This window comes from Cyprinodon tularosa, unplaced genomic scaffold, assembly GCF_016077235.1.
Source record: "Cyprinodon tularosa strain WSP-4 unplaced genomic scaffold, ASM1607723v1 ctg662, whole genome shotgun sequence".
Lineage (NCBI taxonomy): Eukaryota > Metazoa > Chordata > Actinopteri > Cyprinodontiformes > Cyprinodontidae > Cyprinodon > Cyprinodon tularosa.
Genome location: NW_024039410.1, coordinates 350,496 through 357,766, shown reverse-complemented (window position 1 = coordinate 357,766; position 7,271 = coordinate 350,496). Strand labels below are relative to the sequence as shown.

The 7,271-nt window shown below is 41.3% G+C and overlaps 1 non-coding gene across 1 annotated transcript; it reads left to right on the top strand.

Annotated features, from left to right (window-relative positions):
• Positions 1-5,392: 5,392 nt before the first annotated feature.
• On the top strand, positions 5,393-5,474 carry trnas-uga. Its single transcript has one exon. It is a non-coding gene; the product is annotated as a tRNA-Ser (tRNA).
• Positions 5,475-7,271: the final 1,797 nt, after the last annotated feature.

The following is a 7,271-nucleotide window of genomic DNA, read 5'->3' as shown; positions in this document are numbered from 1 at the left end:
AAAAATGGGAAAAACATGTAAATGTTTGACTATTATGTCTGTGTTCAGCATTAATTATGTATACTTATAGTGTTCCACTCATACAATGTGTTAGTGTAAAGCATGCAACTTTTTATGAATTCCTGTATGGAGAAAGGAAAAATGGGTCACATGCAAGAACCATTTGTATGCACAAATTTGTTCTATGTCCTTTTCAAACCAGTAAATGTATTATTTTTTTGTCTTTAATGACGTTTCTATCAATGAACACCTTTTTACAAGCGTAGGAAGCCATAGCCCTCTCACCTATATGCAGCCTTATATGGCTTAATTGGGGTGATAATGATGCATGTTTACATTTCTCTGGAACGCAGGCTCACTTACACACAGTTGGACTGCATCACATTTAAGAGGATCCTTTACAATCATTTACTGAAGTTAACATTTTCTTGAATCTGATGAAGAGCGTTATTAAAAGCCCACGGTAAAATATGAAGATGTTAGTGCATGAGGCAAAATGTTTTTGGTTTGGTGTCTGGTTTGTAATTTTTAATACAGTCAGATTTATTTACTAATTTATAGTCTAGATTCAGCTGATCAGCAGCCAGGGAAAGGAGGATATTCCTAGTATCACATTAGCGGGACTTTGCTCAGGATCAGGAATCCCCATTACCTCAAAGCAACGACCAGAAGATAAATTATCTCCAGAAATAGGAGAGGGGAAGTCATGATGTTATGTGTGAAAGTACATCCTCTTCAAAACATGTTCATCATATTCAGCACAAAGCAAAAATCACAGAGTGAAAATCTAACATTACCATATGTACAGCGATATGCCTTCTGTCATTGTCTGGCCTTGTTGGCTGTAGGGGGAAGCCCATTGTGTATCTGGGGAGGATTCCCTTCTTCCTCTGTATGTCAGGTGTCAGTTACGTCATTGACGAAATGCTAAAAGCTAATTACAGGAAAACACAACGTGCATGTGCATCAATGTATGGCACCTTTAATAGAGTGAGACGACATGAGTCATGAAGAGTCAGTTTAAATTTCACAAAGTCAAGAATAAAAGCGTGACAGCCACTGTGGTGCTATTTTTAAACACAGCAGTTTCCAAATGCTACATTTCCTCTTATATTCAAGAAGCCCCCAGCTTTTACAGTAGTAGCCATTTAAAAAGGCCCTTCCCAGTCAAACGCTAGCAGAATGGCAGCCCACTTCCCTGCAGCTCCAAGTAAAATCCCCTCCAACTTCCAGCCAGCGGCCTTCTCCTGGCCGTGCATATTTTTTTTACCCTGACTCCACTCTTTCACTGAATTACAGGATCTGACCAGGAGATGATGCTTCTTTTAGATCTTCTTCTTGTCCACAAATCATGACAGAAAGAACATTTTTGTACAAAGATTGATGTTTAAATGAATTGTAGAGAACCAGCCAAGGACCCATCAAGGAAACTGGAAAAAAAAAAAAAGAGGTTCTGGAATCCAGGAAATAACGGGCCTCTCTTTGTAAAAAGGTGAACACGGGGAGTCAGTGTGAGTCTTTTACCTGCTCACAGTGACTCCCCTTTAAACAGAGGAGTTAAACTGTTAAGTATCAGAACCAATGACATGTCAGGTTTAACCATGTCATTACAGAGGAAAGGGAGCTCTATGACATCCTAAACTTCTCTCCATAGGCTTGTATATAAATCCTCATGATGGAGTGAAGATGAGGCTCAAACTCTTCTCATAACCTAGGATCAGATCATTTCTGATGAGACTCTGATGCAGAACAAACATGCTCTTCTCTCCACAGCCTCTTTAATGCTGCCGCACTGTAGAGAGTGTGTGAGGTAAAACTGTTCTGAAGTCAGTAAGGGTTTATGACCGGACTTGGAATAAGGTACACCAAAACATCTATCTTGTTGCTTTTGAGCCCCTCAGATGTAGATGTAAATGTTTGGGATCTTTGTCTGACCACATGACCTGGGTTTTTCTTGAGCTTCAGCTCAGTGGCTGACGGCCAGATGCTCCTGCTCTAAATTAGAAAGCAGAATACGTGCTTACTCAACGTATGAAGAGTCTACCATGACTTCATTCTGCAAGTTGGAGTTTTTTTATAAAGCTGTTTCAGCTTTTTTTATTGTCATTACACTATCACATGTAAAGAGCATTAAAATGAACACTCTGCATTTAATCAATCCCCTTGGGGAGCAGTGGGCTGCCATTGTGTGGCACCCGGGAGCAGTCTGGGGGTTAAAGGAATAGTACACCCAAAACATGATTAGCCTTCATTTTCTACTCACCCCCATGCTGAACAACACTCTGGAGTACTTTTTTGATATCTCAAATGCATCTGGAGATCTGGGAGGCTTCTTGCTGTCTGCTGACATTCAAATAATGGGGTCTATAGCGCCCGAGACAGAAAGGTCCATAAAAGTCCACAAAAAACGTGTCAATATTCCTCCATACTGCTCGTCCAATGTATTCCAAGTGTCCTGAGTGGGTAGCGTCCAGAATTTACTCGAAACGAAGTCATTTAGAATGTTTTTAGAGCATAAACAGTAGTGTATAGGATTTCCTAAAAGCGCGTTCACGGGTCTACGGAAACCGCGGCAGACCAAACCAGATGAAAGTGCGCATTCAGCGTCTGCTCTGCTGATAATGCAAGCGTAGAAGAAGAAATGTGCTGTTTACCTGTGCAAAGAAAGAAACAACGAAAGAAAAATGTCTGAGGACTTCAGTGTTGAGGAAGAGCATGAGTTCTTTGCCGAGCTGAATGCGCACTTTCGTCTGGTTTGGTCTGCCGGCTTCCGTAGACTCATGAACTCGCAGGCGCGCGCTTGTAGGAAATCCTATACACTACTGTTTATGCTCTAAAAACATTCTAAATGACTTCGTTTCGAGTAAATTCTGGATGCTACCCACTCAGGACACTTGGAATACATTGGACGAGCAGTATGGAGGAATATTGACACGTTTATGTGGACTTATATGGACCTTTCTGTCTCGGGCACCATAGACCTCCATTATTTGAATGTCAGCAGACAGCAAGAAGCCTCCCAGATCTCCAGATGCATTTGAGATATCAAAAAAGTACTCCAGAGTGTTGTTCAGCATGGGGGTGAGTAGAAAATGAAGGCTAATCATGTTTTGGGTGTACTATTCCTTTAAGGGTCTTGCTCAGAGATCCAGAGTGGCAGTGGGGCTCGAACTCAGAACTTCAGGATTTTGAGCTATATGCCCTAACCACTAGGCCGCCACTCCCCTAAACCAGGCCACCACTCCCTAATTCCTCCTCTATGGCGTTGGATCCTCTCTGGATGGGCGGGATGCTGACACATCAGTCTGCAGAATGTTCAACCTCAAAAAAGTTTCTGCAAAGAATGCCCAGACATCTTTGGAGAAGATGATATTTGATATTCTTCTTGGTAAGGTTTAGATATTCTCCCATCACCAGTCTGATGGTTACACACAGGACTGAATGTTGACCTTGAACATTAGCCCACTCTCTACGATTCTGTCTTTGAATCTTCCTGTATGTCATTGCTGTTCTTTATGGAGATTATGGAAGCCACAGACCTCACACAAAGTTGATTATTGTCTCGGATTTTTAATCTTGACTCTGGATTATCTGTTGATCCTTATACCTCATATGCTGCTCCTATCCCTTAAACTTTTGGGAGTTCAACAGTAAAAACACTACCCAAGATAGGAAAGAAGCTCCGGACTGCTGGGCCAAAAAAGTATTCCTCAGCCTTATGGACATCTTGACGCAGTTGACACACACTGCAGGTCCCGATGCTAACTTCATTGGCACTAGGAAGCATCCTGCTTTCTGGTCCTAGCTCTTCTTTACTGCCACACTGTTTGGAAGGAAATAGTAATATAATACAGTTTCCTCATCACTGTAAGGTATTTGGACTGACAAAAAAAAAAATATTAATGGAATCTTTACATTAATATCTGTTATCACACGCTATGCTTGCTGGAGAGAAAATAACTCAAATCATTTTATGCAGCCACAGTGGGTGAACACCTATCGGTGTTTTGTATGATGAAGTCTGCAATAAGTCCCAACATGACAACAATCCATCCTGCAGAAGTTCTGGGTTTTTCTAACTTCTCTGTAAGGCAATAAGTTCAAAACCCAGCTTCTCTTTTGAGAAATGTAGAGTATATCTACAGCTCCCATCAAACAGCCGTTAGAAAAGTCCCGACTTTATGTCTCTAGTCTTTCAATGGTTAAAGCCGGGCATACGTTGTGCTATTTTTTTAATCTTTGCACGCAGCTACAGCTCACACTGCAAGACAAAACCGCATTGTTTAAAAGTTCACAGCTCACGATGTATGTTCTCACACTGTGCGACAGGGCGCTCTGATTCAATCTACCTGCTCACACTCTACGTCTAAAAACCAGGTCGGACTCAGCTCCGCAGTGAGATGGCGCTATTCTGACTCGTCTATCCAGAAGCCAAACGAGTAGAAGAAGAATATGAAGCTCACTACAGTGAGGCAATTTGTGCAGTTTTGTGCTGAAAGCCCTAAAAAGAAAAGGCAACGACGTATTTTGACAAAGACATGGCTGAGCAAACATTGCCACTACAGTCTGTCAATTTTACAGAAAGAACTCCATTTCACTCGCACCCCGGCCATGCTTCTGTGCTTTTGTCTGAGAGGAAGAAGAAGAATCCTTGTTTTGCGCACTGAGCGATTTGCCCACAACGGCCGACTGAATTTCAAACATGTTTGATCTTCTCCCAACCTCATGATTCCTGATCGGGACGTGGTTGTGAGAGGCTGATCGCCCTTTGTTACCCACTGCACCCTACATGATGCACGGCGCACGATCAGGCTGAAAGACCAAAGATCAAAAAATTCTTGCAGGACTGGAAAGTAGGCCCGAAAAAGGGCAAAAAATCGCACAGTGTATGCCCGGCTTAACCCTGCCGCTGTTGGCTGAGCTTTTACTGCAACTAACTACATCATCTCTCTTTCATCTTCTAGACTTGAATATTGGATCATCTTCAGCTGTTTTCCTTCTAGATGAAGCCACTACAGGGGTTACTGCTGCTGTTAACCCTTTACTTTTCTCTCAAAAAGAAATGACTCCTAGATCAATGTTTATGTCTTCTCTTCTGTCTGTGAGATGGGTAAACAAAACTGCTTTGCTTGCAGTGAAGGTGATGACACTGTGTGCTCAGGCGCATCTCCAGGCCAGCAAATAAAAAAAATAACTCCTGCAGAAAAGAGGGGACTCACCTGTGACTTTCCTGTCAGACCTACCAAAGCAAAGTAAAATTGAAGATGAATCTCATTTAAAAATACATCTAGATAAATGATAGATACAAATGAGCACCGATCAAGACCAACATGGTTTCCCTATTCTTCCTAAAATTATGTCTTGGGAGATAAGTCTCAATGTGTGAGCTAGAGCTGTGATGGCCGAGTGGTTAAGGCGTTGGATTTGAAATCCAATGGGGTTTCCCCGCGCAGGTTCGAACCCTGCTCACAGCGTTTAGGTTAATTTTAAGTACTTTCCTTCTGGGATTAAAGTATGTCTGATACATGGATGATTGGATGGATGGATAGACAGATGGATGGACCCGCTGCTATAATGGTTACAACCCCTTGCTCTGTACTTGTGACAGTGGAATGACAATTAAGTTGAATTCTATTCTCAAAATTCTCTCACTGTCTCTTTCTCAAATATTGTGCTGATTTCAAATATGTCTCAGTTGGTTATCCTTAATCTGAAGAGGTCAAAATGCATAATCTATATAAAGATGCCTTAATCCAGCTGTTGCAGGTTGCGTATGTTTCCCTTTCTCACTCATCCCAATTTGCTGTCAGTTTTTCTCAAATAAAGGATACTAAAGCCAACATAGGTCTCAGATTCTTCTCATGTCAATCTCTTTAAGTCTCCTTCAAAATAACCACAGCATAATTGAGATTGGAGGCATACTATTATGAGATTTCCTTTTAACCCACTTCTCAAGTGGGCTTTTCTTAATCAAGTTGTCCCTTGATGATATCTCTTTTATCTCCAAAGGGACTCTTACAAAAAGTGATTTAATAACAAATGAAGACAGAATGATGAAAATCTGAGGTTAAAGTGATCTTAAGAGGCGATATTAAGAATCGTATTGGCAAAAGATTTATTCTATCTATAACTGATATCTATCCAGGCACTGACAGTTAAGGGAACGCGATGACTGGCAGCTCTGGGCAGGGACCATGGTGTACTTACAGACAAGCAACAAGGTTTGTGGTCCTGGAAAACAGATTAGGCCGATGAGGCATTAGATATGGGGAAGACATGACAGAGAAATCTAGGGAACAAGAATCCAGGAAAAGCGAGGCAAAGCAGCTTAGGAACGCTGGCGATCTTCTGGCTTTCAATAATCTGGCAACAGGTGGCTGTACGAGCGTACTATGTAAAGGATGAAGATTTTTAATCTGACAAAGCTGCTGCTGACAAAGAAACAACAGAACTAATTATCATGATGCAAAAAAGTAACAGATAGCCGAGGCCAGAACATAATGCTTTAGTCTGGCATTTTATTTATGTTAAATTGATGCAATTATTGTCCACTGTCTACCTCATCACAGGGTTTTTAGGGGATATTGGGGACTCTAGCAGACATTCGGTAAGTGTCAGGATACTCCCTGTATGTTATTTTAATCATCTATCTTTAAACACTTGTCTGTCAGGGTCCACAATATGTCACTGGTGCCACTAGTCTTTATGCAAAAGGCAGGGTACAACATGGACAGGTTGCCTGTTCAGTGTGGGACAACACACATACCCTCCCACCTGAACTAGGAACACCATTTAATCTAACAGGGATATTTCTGGATTGTGGAAGAGAGCCAGAGTATCCAGGCGGAGCATTGTCTGTATTACTGTAATATATTACAAGCACAGGGAGAACATGCAATTTTGGTTTAACTATATTGATAACTTTTTTTTTTATACTTATTTTTTATTGAACATTTCTGAACACATACAGTGGAGAGGTAACAATACATTCAACTTCATATACAATGTTAGACAACCGTGACCATATTTGTCTGGATATAAGAATGGTATTCTCCTTGCGTCTGTAGTCGCTCCATTTTTCCCATTTAATAACAAACTTGTCCTCCTGCGATCTCAATATGTGATTTTCTCCATTACAAAAATCTCTTCCACAATGCTCATCCACTGCTCCACCGCGGGGGGGTCTTGTCCATACCATAGTTTTGTGATGGTTTTCCTTGATGCTGAAAGTAATATTTTTAACAGGTATTCATCATCCTTTTGAATTACAT